Below are 16,983 nucleotides of genomic sequence, written 5' to 3'. Positions count from 1 at the left end.
AGTCTAAATGCATATCCAGAAACTATTGAGCATTCTGCTTGATCTGAGTTACAAAGGCAACTGCCATTTTTTCCATGAAAGCAGCCACATACCAGCGATATCACAAGAGACAGAAATAGACGGACTTTTCCATCTTACACTTCAGTCTAATGAGGGCCTCTGGCAATTTTGCCTGATGGGAGGCAATGGTCTAGTGGCATTATCACTGGACCATTAATCCAGAGACCCAGGGACAGTTCTGGGACTTGGGTTCAAATCCTGCCATGGCAGATGGTGGAATTTGAAATGCAATAAATACCTAGAATTAAAGAGTCTAATGGTGACCATGAATTCATTGTCAATTGTTGGAAAAATCTATCTGGTTCACTAATGACTGCCATACTTACCTGTTCTGGCCTATATGTGACTCCAGACCCACAGCAATGTGGTTGACTGCTAACTGTCTTCTGGGTAATTAGGGATGGGCAATTAATGCTGCCCTTCCTAGTGATGCCATCGTCCTGTGAATGAATGAAAAAAGCTCTCTCTGCAGGTTGAGCGTGTGGCTTATGGCTAATACAGAGGGGCGTCTTCTGCGTAGGGCTGTGTAGATGCCTGTTCTCCAGCTGTCTCCGAATGTCAGAGAGCTCCAGTGTTTCTTCTTCCATCAGCTGTGGAGATAGGCCAGTGACTTGCTCACCAGACCGTGCTCCCTTGTCTCAGCTCGTTAGATTACCCACTCAAGTGGCAGCCTCTGTCCTGATGGAGGCCTCTGGTGAGCATTTTGCCAAGACATCCTCGGAGGGTTTACGGGAGTCATCCTCAAAGTGGTGCACAGTCCCCCTGCCTCCTGCAGTTTAGCTATCTGTTGACCACTCAAGAGGAGTAAATCGTCAGTAAGACACATAACCCCTTATTTGGAGGAATGTGTGAGAGGGGCTGCACCACTGCAAAGAGTTGACTACAATTTTCCTCACAAGCATCTCCTGCTATTCCTGCCCTGAGGACGTAGAGATTCAGGAGACTTCCTCAGATGTAACCTTTTCTTTCTCATGGTGTGTCAATTCCTGCTGCAATGGAAGAAAGAGAGAATTATATGTAATGGCCCTGGTTGCATTAGCATTTGATAAACATGTATGGTGAGCCATCCTCAGTGAGTGAGTAGGAAGCAGAGTGCCTGGAAAGGGTTAGAAAATTAGTAGCGTAAGGTGGACATGAGTCTTTCAATGCACACCATTGACTCTATAGCAAGGTTGGCAGAGCTGAGTGACATAGCTGTGCAATTAGACTGAGTGATGGCTCTCTGAGTGTGAGGCAGTGAGAAGATGCTGGTTTGTAATCTACAGAGCACAGGAGATTGTTCCTGCGTTGGTCTCACTTCTTTGATGTCTGCTAATACCACTGACCTCGTTTGTGATCTTGACCTGGGCCCCCAGGTCTGATGGGAGAATTTCTATTGCCCATTGGGAGGGAAGAAGACCTTCTTTCTGACGTAGACATCCTGGAACAATGTGACTGGGATGACTCTACTAAAGCAGGAAGCCACCTTCTGACAAATTGCAAACTTCTCCTTGGAATTGTATAGCTCCTGGCTTGTAGTGAGTGAGGAGTGGTTGGGTGATCTTTGAATGTGACATCAGACCCTCAACCATGAAAAAATGTGAGATTCGATGAGAACTTCTGCCTGACAGTCACATGAGATTCATAATTAACTTGCATTAAAACTTGCTTATATATGAGGTAAGCAGAAAAGTGATTGATCAAGAACTGGACTTGCCATATGAATATACATATATAAGAGCTAGTCAGAGGCTAGGAATCTGGCAGCAGGTAATTCACCTCCTGATTCCAGAGAATCTGACCACCATCTACAAGGCACTAGTCAGGTGTTTGATGGAATACTTCCCTCTTGCCTGGGTGGGTGCAACTCCAACAACACACAAAACACTGACAACCATCCAGGACAAAGCAACCCGCTTGATTGGCACCACATTCACAAACGTTCACTCCTTCCATGACTGATGCTGAGTAGCAGCAATGGACCATCTAGAGGATAAAGCTCCTTATTCAGCACCTTTCAAACCCATGACCAAGACCATCGTGAGAGGACAAGAGTAGCAAATACCTGGGAACACCACTACCTGCAAGTTTCACTCCAAACCACTCAGCATCCTGATTTGGAAATATATCACCATTCCTTCACTGTCTCTGGGTCACAACTCTGGGGTCCATCCATTACAACATTCTGGGTGTAATTTTACCAAATGGACAGCAGCAGTTGGGCAGCACAGTGACTCAGTGGTTAGCACTGCTGCCTCACAGTACCAGGGACCCAGGTTTGATTCCCGCTTCAGGTGACTGTGTGGAGTTTGCACATGTTTCCCATGTCTGTGCGGGTTTCCTCTGGGTGCTCCGGTTTTCTCCCACAATCTAAAAATGTGCAGGTTAGGTGAATTGGCCGTGCTAAATTGCCCATAGTGTTAGGTGCATTAGTCAGGGGTAAATATAGGGTAGGGGAATGGGTCTCTGTTTGGAGGGTCAGTGTGGACTTGTTGGGCCAAATGGCCTGTTCCATACTGTAGGGAATTTAATCTATTCTAAAAAGAAGATAACTCACTTTCAACCTCTCAAGGGCAATTAGAGATGGAGAATAAATGCTGGCCAGCTAGCAACATCAAATCCCATTTAATGAATAAAAAAAACTACAGGTGGAATCTTACCAGACTTTGCAGGTTATAATGAGATGATGAGTGAACGCAGACTCAACATCAAGATCACCTCACTGCATCTTGTACACTTTAATACATCACATTACTGCAAGACTCATTTATGGTCACCACTAAAACGATCATCAATTTTTGTAAAATCTATTTGCTTCACTAATGTTCTTTAGGGAAGGAAATCTGCGATCTCTACATGATCTGTTTCATGTGTGACTCCAGACCCACAGCAATGTGATTCACCCTTAGTTGTCTTTTGAAAATAGCCTAACAGGTCACTCAGTTAGGACTGTGCCTACATCCTCATGAAAGAATAATGAAAGAAAACATGACTAATGATAAATCTGAATTTATTCCTTTGTATGCCAGTGTGTATTTGATTTCTTAAAATTCCAATCCTTTTCCAGGATGGCTGTACTATATAATTTATCCAGTTTTGTATGGCAAAGAAGTTCATTTCTCATAATGGCCTTATTTTGTAGAGATGTTGGGTGGGGTAGGTATGTGCTTGATTGTAAAATGTCAGTGGCTGCTGTCTAAGAGTCAGCATAAATGAGGATACCAGGTGTGCACAGATTCATGGGGTAATCTTCAAGTCATCATCTGTCACTTGAGCCTCTGACTTTGGCTGTGCAAACATTGAAATCAGCAGGAATTTCAACCTTCCCTGCTCTCGCATTACTGTCAGGAACTCCACCTTGTTCAGCTGAGTGTAAATGGAATTATATAGGTGTTGTGGTTAATAACATCTGATAAATAATAGAAGAGATGCCTAAAAATAATTTTACAATTGTGGATTTCTAATTCATAAATTTTAAAAATTATGTGACTAATGATAAAATATTTCATCAGAAAATGTTAGCTTCCACTCCCCTCCCTTGTACATATTCCATTCTTTAATCTGCACTGTGTAAACATGCTTCAAAGTGATTTTGTTTTATTACTTTTAGTTTCCTGGTTGGCTGTCAGTGAAAATCCTTTAATGCGAATGGCTACTTAGACAGCCAGTCCAGCTCCTCATTGGGAATGCCCAGTGAAGAATGTTCCAATGCCATCAATGTTACCATCAGCACTTAGAGAGATGCAAATCCTCTACTTCAGTACTAACTGCAAACTCTGGGTCAACATTTTCATAATGAACTTACTGCTTTCCATTTCTCTTGGGTGTAAAATGCATACACCCGATAGATATTGCAGTTTTATAATTCCAATGACATGTCCTTGTGACAGTGTAAATGTTTATTCCTGCCTGACATCTATTAAGGACAAAATAATCCACAATGGTGGATAACCAAATTCAAGCTAATTAGAGAGACTACAAAATTATATAACTGTGTTTTTTGAAACAAAGTTCAAAAAACAAAATCAAGTTGTGCAGAAGTGCGGCTGATATGAGGGTCTGTAGATGAAGATACCTTGGTTTAAGATGCCAAGGAACGGAATTGCAATCATCCATTCAGAACAGACCGCCCAAGCTTTAAATGTCTAAGAATATTAATGTGAGGTTTCTGAAATTCCACAAGGAAAGTCCACTGTCAAAACTGACTTTAAAACCTAATTGAATGCATTCGCAAACATATTACTCTGGGCTTAGCCTTCAGCAAGAAATTAACTATTAAATTGCTGCATCATCATCTCATTAACTGTAGGTGAACTGTAGAAAAACGGAAACAATTTATTCTGCTTCTTAATGTATTTGAGCTAATTATCATTTCTGGCATAAGAGGGTTATTGCATGAGTGAAGATTGAGTAGAATGGGCCTATATTCTCCACATTATGAAGACTGAGGGACAATAAAAACATGCAAAATAAGAGCAGGAGCTGAGCTTCAACTCATCTAACTCCTGCCCTTTCTGTGAGTGGGCTGCTAGTGGGGGGGAGGTGATGGTTTTGGGTGTACCATTGGGTCCAGACGGTGGCAAGTATCCAACACTTTGCTTCAGCATATCTACTAGAATTCTACCCGCAATGAGGGAAAGTGTTAGTTGCCCCACCAGGCCTTGAGGCAACTGTATCTCTGAATTGACAAAGCCGGCATTCTTACCTGCTTCTTTAGCCTTCATTGCTGGTCCTGGTTGGGGCCTGACCAGAGGGGTACCAGTGTGTCACTCAAACTGAAGAGCTGCTGGTGCTGTGATTAGCCAACTGCCATTTGAAGTGGATCAGCCTGGAAAGTTGGAGGCAAAAACTCCTGGCAATGACAAAATCTGTTGTGGCTTCCAGGATTGGTTGAAGCAGGCTCATCCACAACTTGCCAGTGAGTGTTTATGGAAATTGCCTCCATGTTAAATCTTGAATAATTTAAGATCAGTTAGCCCCGGAGCTTGCACAGCTATAGCTTCTCATCTTATCTCCTTATTCCCATCATACTTAGGAATCTATCAGTTTCTGACTGAATATAGCTGAAAATGTGTTGCTGGAAAAGCGCAGCAGGTCAGGCAGCATCCAAGGAACAGGAGAATCGACGTTTCGGGCATAAGCCCTTCTTCAGGAATGAGGAAAGTGTGTCCAGCAGGCTAAGATAAAAGGTAGGGAGGAGGAACTTGGGGGAGGGGCATTGGAATTACGATAGGTGGAGGGAAGTCAAGGTGAGGGTGATAGGCCGGAGTGGGGTGGGGGCGGAGAGGTCAGGAAGAAGATTGCAGGTTAGGAAGGCGGTGCTGAGTTCGAGGGATTTGACTGAGACAAGGTGGGGGGAGGGGAAATGAGGAAACTGGAGAAATTGGAGTTCATCCCTTGTGGTTGGAGGGTTCCCAGGCAGAAGATGAGGTGCTCTTCCTCCAACCGTCGTGTTGCCATGGTCTGGCGATGGAGGAGTCCAAGGACCTGCATGTCCTTGGTGGAGTGGGAGGGGGAGTTAAAGTGTTGGGCTACGGGGTGGTTGGGTTGGTTGGTCCGGGTGTCCCAGAGGTGTTCTCTGAAACATTCCGCAAGTAGGCGGCCTGTCTCCCCAATATAGAGGAGGCCACATCGGGTGCAGCGGATGCAATAGATGATGTGTGTGGAGGTGCAGGTGAATTTGTGGTGGATATGGTAGTGTCCCTTGGGGCCTTGGAGGGAAATAAGGGGGGAGGTGTGGGCACAAGTTTTGCATTTCTTGCGGTTGCAGGGGAAGGTGCCGGGAGTGGAGGTTGGGTTGGTGGGGGGTGTGGACCTGATGAGGGAGTCACGGAGGGAGTGGTCTTTTCGGAACGCTGATAGGGGAGGGGAGGGAAATATATCCCTGGTGGTGGGGTCCGTATGGAGGTGGCGGAAATGACGGCGGATGATACGTTGTACATGGAGGTTGGTGGGGTGGTAGGTGAGGACCAGTGGGGTTCTGTCCTGATGGCGGTTGGAGGGGCAGGGCTCAAGGGCGGAGGAGCAGGAAGTGGAGGAGATGCAGTGGAGGGCATTGTCGACTACGTCTGGCGGGAAATTGCGGTCCTTGAAGAAGGAGGCCATCTGGGTTGTACGGTTTTGGAACTGGTCCTCCTGGGAGCAGATGCGGCGGAGACGAAGGAATTGGGAATATGGAATGGCGTTTTTACAGGGGGCAGGGTGGGAGGAGGTGTAGTCTAGGTAGCTGTGGGAGTCGGTCAGTTTATAGTAAATGTCCGTGTCGATTTGGTCACCCGAGATAGAAATGGAAAGGTCTAGGAAGGGGAGGGAGGAGTCTGAGACGGTCCAGGTGAATTTGAGGTTGGGGTGGAAGGTGTTGGTAAAGTGCTCAACCTCCTCGTGGGAGCACGAGGCAGCGCCGATACAGTCATCGATGTAGCGGAGGAAAAGGTGGGGGGTGGTGCCAGTGTAGCTGCGGAAGATGGACTGTTCCACATATCCTACAAAGAGGCAGGCATAGCTGGGGCCCATGCGGGTGCCCATGGCTACTCCTTTGGTTTGGAGGAAGTGGGAGGATTGGAAAGAGAAGTTGTTCAGGGTGAGGACTAGTTCAGTCAGTCGAAGGACGGTGTCGGTGGAAGGGTACTGGTTGGTACGGGGGGAAAGGAAGAAGCAGAGGGCTTTAAGTCCTTCATGATGGGGGATGGAGGTGTACAGGGACTGGTGAAGATAAGGCGTTGGGGACCGGGGAAGCGAAAATCATGGAGGAGGTGGAGGGCGTGGGTGGTGTCCCGAACATAGGTGGGGAGTTCTTGGACTAAGGGGGACAGGACCGTGTCGAGATATGCAGAGATGAGTTCGGTGGGGCAGGAGCAGGCGGAGACAATGGGTCGGCCGGGGCAGTCAGGTTTGTGGATTTTGGGCAGGAGGTAGAAACGGGCGGTGCGGGGTTGTGGGATGATGAGGTTGGAGGCAGTGGATGGGAGATCCCCTGAGGAGATGAGGTTATGGATGGTCTGGGAGATGATGGTTTGGCGGTGGGAGGTGGGGTCATGGTCAAGGGGGCAGTAGGAGGAGGTGTCCGCGATCTGGCATTTAGCCTCAGCGGTGTAAAGGTCGGTGCGCCAAACTACTACCGCGCCTCCCTTGTCTGCTGGTTTGATAGTGAGGTTGGGGTTGGAACGGACGGAGTGGAGGGCTGCACGTTCCGAGGGTGGGAGGTTGGAGTGGGTGAGAGGGGTGGAGAGGTTGAGGTGGTAAATGTCGCGGTGGCAGTTGGCTATGAAGAGATTGAGGGCGGGTAAGAGGCCAGCATGGGGTGTCCAGGTGGATGGGGTGTGTTGGAGGCGGGAACCCTCCAACCACAAGGGATGAACTCCAATTTCTCCAGTTTCCTCATTTCCCCTCCCCCCACCTTGTCTCAGTCAAATCCCTCGAACTCAGCACCGCCTTCCTAACCTGCAATCTTCTTCCTGACCTCTCCGCCCCCACCCCACTCCGGCCTATCACCCTCACCTTGACTTCCCTCCACCTATCGCAATTCCAATGCCCCTCCCCCAAATCCCTCCTCCCTACCTTTTATCTTAGCCTGCTGGACACACTTTCCTCATTCCTGAAGAAGGGCTTATGCCTGAAACGTCGATTCTCCTGTTCTTTGGATGCTGCCTGACCTGCTGCGCTTTTCCAGCAACACATTTTCAGCTCTGATCTCCAGCATCTGCAGTCCTCACTTTCTCCTCTGACTGAATATACCCAACAACTAAGATTAATAGCATGAAGGGCAATAAGAATGAGATAGGTTGTGAAAGGAGAAGTAAGAAAACAGGTCAGTCCTCTTCTTATTGATTGACAGTGCAGGCTTAAGCAATTTTATGGCTTATTTCTGCTCCCATTTCTACGTTCTTGTCATGGCCCATTAAACTTTTCCATGTGCGGTACTAAATGTTTCAAGATCACTGTTTCCTCCATCAGAAACGTAACAGCCTTCAAAAGGGATAGCAGATACAATCTCAAAAGTAACGCTCATCATAAAAACATATCATCTTCTAACCAAAGGAAATGAGTGAATCTGCCTTTGGATTCATCCAGAAATTGGAAATTTCAAACAGAGATGAAACATACACTCTGTCAAATCCTATCTATGCAAAACACAAACATTAAATCCTATTCGTCCGCAGACATGTGCAAGAAAAGTGGATATAAAATTTGTGCATTTTATTTATACTCCACTTGAGTTACGCAAGAACGATTGTCAGAATTAAAGTTAAAAGTTTTATTTGAAAGTGTTCAAGAATATCTGCTATTTTTAAAATCACTTTTACAGTGCTTTATGTTGTCATTATATTACAACTATTGGTTTGATATGGTAACATTCTTAGCTCAATGTAAGACTCAACAATGAGTTAAACCATCAATGGGCATCACTTCCTGTCTGTGGAAAGCACGACTCTGTTGGTGTATGCTTAAATGGACATGAAATCTCTGCTCATAGGTTTCATGAAGCCAATGCAATTCCTAATGTTAGAAAAGAGTCAATTGCACAGCATACTCTTTCCTACCATTAGAAATATAAAGTTGGCCAATTGAAGTATTTATACGTTTGCACATTTCCATGTTTTAAATTAAAATTAAAGTTGAAATTGAAGGGCAGATTCAATATTGTTCATTAAACCACCGTGCAGGATGTGGAATCAAAGCAGTAGTGTTAAAGTCCTAGCTTAAACTCTCACTCCTGTTTTACAAGGTTAAAAACCCGTTGAACTTCACTTCAATCATAATTGAATTAGTTTGTGATGGTATCTCCTCGGGGCGCTCTCACAAAAAAATGTTGAATTGATGTTCAGTCAATGTCATCAGGAAAGAAACTCCTCTTTATTGGGAATAACAAAGGAGCACAGTATCTTCTACGTCTTAGGCAGTTCCTTGAGACTAAGGATGAATTTTCTTCTCCTGTAATGTTGTGAGTCCTGGGGTGTCAAATTAGTCCAGTACTGGAACCACACACCTTGCTGCAGGTGGGATGTACTGTCAGCAGAATGGATGGGGTACTTGGGTTTTGTATTCTCCCTTTTGTTTGTGCCTGGCCTCCACCTGTTGGAGATGTGTAAGAGGGATGACATCTTTGCGGATACTTTAGAATTTATTGGTATGTGTACTTTTACAAGAAAAATACAATGAAAAGTGTTATAGGTCACCCTACCATATGGCACCTATATTAATGAGAGAGGTCATAAGCTTCATCTCCAGTTTACACTATCTTGGACAATGTGTCAGTGGTGATATTTGAATTTTTTCAGCATGGCTTTGAGGATGTCCTTACAGCATTTTCTCTGTTCTCCTAATAACTGCTTGCTATGATAGAGCTCAGAGTACAGAGTTCATTTTGGAAGTTTGTGTCAGGCATGTCACAAATGTGCCTCTGATTGACCAGTGCCTTGATGCTCAGAATGCTGACCTGAAAGATGACATTGATATTGGAGAACCAGCCTACCACTGGATTTGCAGAATTTTGCAGTGGCATTGCCGGTGATGATATTTCTCAAAAGAGTTTGAGATCTCCACCTTGCATTGTCAATATTTCCAATACATACAGAAAGGCAAGTAAAATCGTGATCCTGTAGGTCATTGTCTTCAGTCAATATGTTCCTCAGATGGCCTGAGTCTGTGCTAGTCTACAGGAAGCCATGTTGAATTCCATCATCAATGTCTACCTAAATGAAAGAGGCACCCAAGGTATGAGAACCGATCCGCATTGCCCAGTGGTTCACCATCAATCTTTATAGATAGAGGACTGTGTTGTGTGGTGGAATCAGAGTGGAAGAGAATTGTGTCCTGAAGTTATTCAGCCCAAGAGTCATTGTCTGTGAATGCATGGAGCTTAGCCTCTGAGTGTGTGCACACACAAATGTCATCTACATGTCACAATCCAATGACAGAAGTTGAAAGTGTCTTGGTTCCGAACTGGAGGCAACACGTGTTTAGCTTCACTCCAGTAGGAACCTTCATGTATATGGGATGGTATGTTGTGTGGTATGTGATGAAGAAGAGTATTGGCACAGTGAGACAGCGTTGTTTGACCCCAGTTTGCACACAGTTTAGGTGTGTGGTGGATCCATTGGTGAGGAGCATGACTTGCATGTTATTATGCAGCAGGCAGACAATGGTGTCAAATTTCTGTGGGCAGCCAGTTTGAAGAGAACACTCTATAGTTGCTCCCGCTTCACAGAGTCAAAGACCTTGGTGAGGTTGAAGAAGACCATATACAAACAGTATTGTTGTTCTTGTAACTTTTCTTAGATTATTTTGCTCTATCTCTTGATGGATTGTGATTCTCGGGAGGAGCTCTCAGCCACTGGGAGCAATGACTGAGGAGGACTCTTGTGTTGGAGCAGCAGGGAATACTCTGATGTAGCCATCACAATTGGTGTTCTCTTTTCTTGAAGACAGACACATTTGGGTCAGTCCCAACTCCGACATTAAAGCTACCAAGGAGAATCAGCTTGTCTCCCTTTGGGATTCAGAACAATGACTGGTCAAAGCTAGAATAGAATTCCTCTTTCAACTCATCCATTGTTTTTAAAGATGAAATGTACACACTGATGACTTTGGTGCGCAATTTCTGTCACTGTTATAGTGCCAGAGTTCCGAGACGATGATAGCAGTGTGATATTCAGGTCTGTCAAATTTGGGATTGGCCATGAGGGTTCTGCTGTTCTAGGTGCCAAACTTCATTTTAAAGGAGATGGAATCTGGGAACTTGGGATGGCTGTTGCATACCAACTACCAAACAATCCTGATGGAGTAGGGTCTTTATCTAATGGCAGGAATAGCCAAGATGATTGGACACTAGTATGCTCTGCTTTTTTCCAATCTTCTTCCAAAACAAAGTTTAACTAGTGAGTGATAGCATCTTCCAGGTACTCTGTCAAGAAAACTGTTGGACCGATGCTAGTCTATCTATAGTAATACTGCCCATTTGATGTCATTAGAAAATAGAAACGTGTTTACGTGTCAAACAATACATAGTGGAGATCCGCATTAGCCTGTCCTCAGTGAGTGAAGGGTGTGTAATTTGAAAGAAAGCGTGAGATTAAAATTAGTCAGGGAAAAAGAAAGGAAAGAGAGAGATAGACAAAAGGAGGAACAAAGCACAAATTTACACATACTTTTAAATGTGGTTCTCTCATGCAATTGACCAGAATTGATAGTGAGCAGTGAGCAACCTGCCCTTGACCCCATACATCCCATGGGCTTTTGAACTGTGAGTTGCTAGAAATTGGAGAACCCAAAAGTGCAGAAGTGTCTATAGTGAGGATGTGGCAAATAATGATACATGTCCTCCACTGGCTAGATTAAAAGCTGTTAATTCACAGCACAGCGTCTAAACCTGGAAATAAGAATAGACTTAAAAAGAACTAAATTATTTTTAAAATTCTAACAATAATTAAAATCTGAAAGAATAAGACACTGTAATTGCATTTTTTGGATTGCAGAGAATCCTTATTTTTTTATCTGCTGAGTTGAGCCCATTTATGAGATAAGTTCAGGACCATTTATACTATTAATGAATGCTGAGTATTTGAATGCTGAGTATTTGAATGCTGAGTCAGTTAGCTGGATGTTGCTTCTGTAAAACTGCTGGATCCACAGAAAATGTGGAATAACAGTTTCTAGATCCTTAATTTTAACTGTGCACATGTGGTTTCCAGATCTTGCTGTCCAGTTCACACACATGTTATTGTGTGCACCGCTAACCTGATGATTATTTCTACAATAAATGCTGAGCCAATATCACCATGCTTAAAGACAATAACTGACGCTTATGTAATATCTTTATCAAAGAAGAAATTATCCATTGAAATCTAAGGAAACAAACACCCATAAGAAACATGCAGAAAAGTTCATAAATATAGCTAAAAACAAAATATTGGTCTAAAATATAAACTATTCAAACTGGATGGTCCCCTGTCCAAATTAGTTCCTGTCTGTTTGGAAACTATAACTGGGCTTGCTGCACTGCGTTACAAAGAGGTGTAGAAAATCCACATGGGTTTTGACCCCTAATCACCAGTGTGGAATTCATTCTTGGAAAATTTACATCTTCAGGATGCTGGAATGCCAGTAACCACTATCCAACTTTAATGCCTGAGAAATAGTCACATGAGTGATGTACTCAAGTGCCATGGTCAGTTTCAAGAATCACGTCCTTCAAGACTGGAATGGAAAAGCACCGAATTTAAAAAAGTAAGAGTAGAGAACGTTTTAAAATGTCGCAAAATCATTTCTTCAGTTGTTAATCCAATGTAGTGCATTTCCAAAGAGGAGTTTAGACCCGACCTAACTCCAAAAAGAAGCAATGCTGCATAACATTAATTCCATTTGATACTGGAGAGGACAAAACTCCAGTGTAGCATGAAAAGCAACTGAAAACAATCCGATGGACCTTCTGGGAATTTTACAGTTGTACCTAGAATTGATTTGAAAGGTACTTCTTTAAGTCTACATCAACAGGTCAGTAGCTCTAGTTATGTTTGCAAACAATGACATCTGAGAGACTAGGGGGATTCAAGAAGCATAAATATGGCACTTTCTAGTCAGGTCAAATATTGTTTCAACTGTTCTTAGCTAGCTTTTAGTAGAGGCTGTATCGCATATAAAAGACTTTTGGCACATAAAGGGTTAAAAAAAAGAAACTGCTGCAGATTGAAACATCCACATCCCAGCCTATGGCTACAAATATTGCATGTAATATAATGGTAGAAGCATATTAAAAACTCACATGATAATCATCATAATGTTTGTACTATCCCTGATTTAACATTGCTGTCATTGTCGTAAGGCTGATTAAGTATGCTTTTATTAAGCTTATATCTAGAATTATAATGAGTTAATATCCAAAGACAATTTTCCTTTGCAGGTCATGTATCACAAAATCTGATGTTATTTGTGGTGGCGTGGTATTTATAGAGGTTAAGTCACATCAGTCAACCATGAAATTTTCCCCTTTCAAAGGTTTGAGAGCACATTTAGGAACCAAAACACCCACAATGCCCTTACAAACACCACCAGCTGCATGAATCCATATTTACAAAAAGAAAAAAGAAATGAGCAGCCAAAAAAGTTTTGGAAGCTGAACAGCAGCTTTTGACATAAGCAGAAAACAACAGGACATCTTTACAATTCAAAGATTATGCATTTTGAAAAGTTGAGGAATTGTCTTTGCTTTTTAGGTTTAGCAGTGAATTCTGTTTATATATTTTTTAAAAAGACATTTACATTCAACAGACATCTGAGTGAATCAGAACCATAATAACATGAGCACATGACTTTGGGCTGTCTTCCACCAGTTCCAGGAAGAAAGGTTTGCATCCCAGTAAACTGCAATCTATACCATAGAGCTTCTGTCTTGAGAGGAAAGATAAGTGGAAATGAGTACAAAACAAACTAAAATAACAAGGTAATTTTTGGTCTATTTTAATTCAAATAAAATTTATCTGTTGCATATTTGAATTGATAGAGCTTATTGCCAATGAATCTTCTCAATTCTAGCTCTGTTTTTTCCAAAAGGAATATGGATCTCATTATCCTAATTATAACATATACCATGAAATAATCTAGCATGGTTTTAATTAAGCAGTGCAAACACTGTCAAGGTGCAAAATCCCTTTTCACATGGAAAGGTAAATAAAAATAATGCAGAAGTGTTTCATTTAATGTTATAACACAGTCAGCTCAGGGAGACATTTATTGAAGATGCCACATTAATTTGCTTGTCATTAGCAACTACCATTCCTAGTTATACTTTAAAAATATTTGAAACATGAATTGAGAAGACAGCACATAGCCAACCAAGTCTGTTTCCATAGTTCAACAACATTTGGTTGAGTCAAAAATGATTTTTTTTTCCATTTGTAACACCCAGGACCCTAATTCCTTGATAAAGTTTAACCCTTAAAATGCAAAGTCTAAGAGTTACATTCCCAACAGGAAAATTACAGGCCAATTCAATTTTTCTTAAAAATTATGATTTTTTTGAGATTATCAATTGCAATTTTGTTCACATTCTAAGTAATGATTATTAACGTGGACATCTTTAATTGAGATTGGCCTGCCTTCTGGAACAACAAATTTGTCTCCTGTAATTTTGTTAGAAATACTAATTCTGGCATTTTGATCCAGCAGCAGCAACGGCAGAATTCTGTCCCATTTTCGTATCTGAGTGATGAAAGACTTTGCAGTTTGGCACAGGTTGTGTATAGTTTGCATTCAACAGCCAAACTAAAAGAAAAAGTGTCATTCTGTTTCACTTTGTGGTTTCATTGTGCGAAGTAATTGTGGCAGGAATTGGGGATTACAGGGATGAAGGAGGTGACAATTGGAAGAATGCAAAGAATGCAACTTGCTCATTTAAACAAGACCCCCACTGGTGTCCTCAAGCAGCCTTATGCTTGAATTGAAGCAAATTAAGATAGGGATGAGGGAACATGATGAGAATACAGTGCATGCCATTCATCACCTTAATATACCTCCACCAAATCAAATCATTGGGAAATTGGGGTAATGTCAGGCCTTTGATGAGCAATATTTTTGGTAGTTCCCAAATTCCTGCCTGTCTTTGGTGATGAGAACCTTTAGAGGCGTCAGTAGTTGAAAATGTAATCTGAAGTTCCAGGAGTAATACAGGGCTATCATTGCAAAGAGTTGCTTTCTTCATGAAAAAAAAATCATCATGCAGTTTGAAGTCGTGTACATAGTTATAAATCAGTTGCAAATTTTAAATGAAATATTATAAAGTATTACATCAGTAAAGTGTTTGATTTCAAAGAGAGAAAAGAGTTCCAGTGGGACATTAGTTTCAAGTCTATTGGATCACAGGGAATTGCTGTCAACTGTTAATCGAAATGGAGCGAACAGAAGAATGAAGATGAAAGAAGGAAGTGATTAAAGCTGAAAGGGAGGGAGAAAGATAAGGTCCAAAGAGAGTTACAAATGTGAAATTAGAGAAAAGGAATTTTAGTATAATCTGATCCACTAAGTAGATGCTTGGAAGAAGCCCCAGTGGTCCCATCATACTGTAAGCCGAGTCTCAGAGGTTGTAAACTTTCTAATGTTAAACGTGAACTTGTAAAAGCCAATGCATTCTGAACAAAATATACCAAAAACAACAAAGTATGAATATTCTGAAAAGCTGATAGGCAATCTTGAAATTAGCAAAATATGGGATTATGATAAAGAGAACTGGAAGACATTTGGAACAAGTCTATTGTTAGTTGCAATCTCATATTAGTTTTGATGCCTGTACATGTACATACAATAACCACCCTCATCCTAACATTCCCAAACCCTACACACACACAAACACACCCTCATTGAGAAAAACTCAGTTTACTGTTTGCACATTTGCTCATTTGCAAAATTCCAAATGCTACAGAGGGAAAATTTAAATCCTTGTTCAAATATAAATAAAACAGAAAAAAGAAACAAAGCATGCGGGAAATAAAATCTGCCATAAAATTTGTTCTTTTGCCAAAATACAGCATCTGGTGTCTTTGGCTGTGCTTTCACAGAACAACATTATTTATCAGTAGTGTACACAGACAGGGTCACTTGTGAATGTAGGCTTCCAGCAGACTGCTACACCCACTTGGGAGTGAAAATCTGAAATTCAGATGTGCAATCCCTACCATTTTACAACCATGTATTTTAATTGGTGTAAAATCGTGGGCAGTGTGCCTGAACTTTGACAAATTGCTCCAAGTGGACACAGCCCCAAGCCAAAAGTCAGGAGTTGTAAAGTTATCTTCAGAATGCACCAAAGCAGTGACTTCAAGCAAAACGCTGAAGCTCTCGATAAAAGTACATGCAAACATTTAAGGGGCAGAATATCCTGAGAGCTATGCACCATTTTGACTCCATTCAAAATGTAGTACAAATCTTGTTGATGCAAACTATAATTGTCTAAAACCAGAGGTGATTATGTTGCGAGATGTCAGGAATTCTGACTATTTTGTTGCTATCTATTTGTGGGAAAACTAGGAGGCACACATAAACAAAGATGTAATATTAGTGGAAAATACGCATTTTTCCTACTCTTCCTACCAAAAGTGGTACCGAAAGATGATTTTCTTTTAAAAGAAAGCAAGCCTGGATTTACAGACCAGATCCATCAAACGTTCAGCAAATCTGAGGTGGAGACAGCTTCCCTCTTCCCTTCCACCAATCTGATGATACAGAAGGTGAACAGTCTAAACGAAGAAACCCTCTGCTGGGATGTATTTCCCAGCATTGTGTCAGTAGAATGCAGAATACCAAACCTGCTCGTTAAGGCAGCTATCCAATGTTTACCTTCTGGAGGTGGTGAGTAAGGCATTCATTGTGACAGCTTAAGTTATAGTTGCCAGAATTTTACTACACATAGATCATAGGAGAGCAAAAAGAAATTCCACCTGAAGTCTTTTGTGCTTTGCCTGGCAGTCTCGGCTATGATAAGCATGCGTCTTAAATCTTCAATCAGATTTCAATGTCCCTCCCCTGCAAAAGTCATCAAGGTTTCCTCCTACGTATTGAATATGATGACTCCTGGATGGAACATGTGATTGAGTGTCAGGAGGTGGTGGAAGTCAGAGGAGTTCCAACTCACTGAAGGTATATCCTGCGGAGTAAAATCTTATTTGAAGCTGTTCTCTTGCTATCTGATTTCTAGATATTTTTAATCAACTTTGTTAGTTGTGCAAAGATGCCACTCTGGAGCAAGTAGGACTTGGACCCAGACTTTCTAGTTCAGATGAAGGTACATTACCACTGTCCTGCATATTCCTTGAATTATATTTTGAAACATATTTTTCAGATATATTGTGAGACATTTCTAGTACAGGTAAGTCTTTGAACTCAGACCTTCTGGCCCAGAGTAGGGACACTACCACTGTGCCACCAAAGTCCTTAAACTATGCATTCATAGATATT

The sequence above is a fragment of the Chiloscyllium plagiosum genome, unplaced genomic scaffold (assembly GCF_037043375.1).
Source record: "Chiloscyllium plagiosum isolate Xiang-an unplaced genomic scaffold, Cpla_swu_hap1 HiC_scaffold_10, whole genome shotgun sequence".
In the NCBI taxonomy this organism is placed as follows: Eukaryota; Metazoa; Chordata; class Chondrichthyes; order Orectolobiformes; family Hemiscylliidae; genus Chiloscyllium; species Chiloscyllium plagiosum.
Note: the sequence above shows the minus strand (reverse complement) of the source record.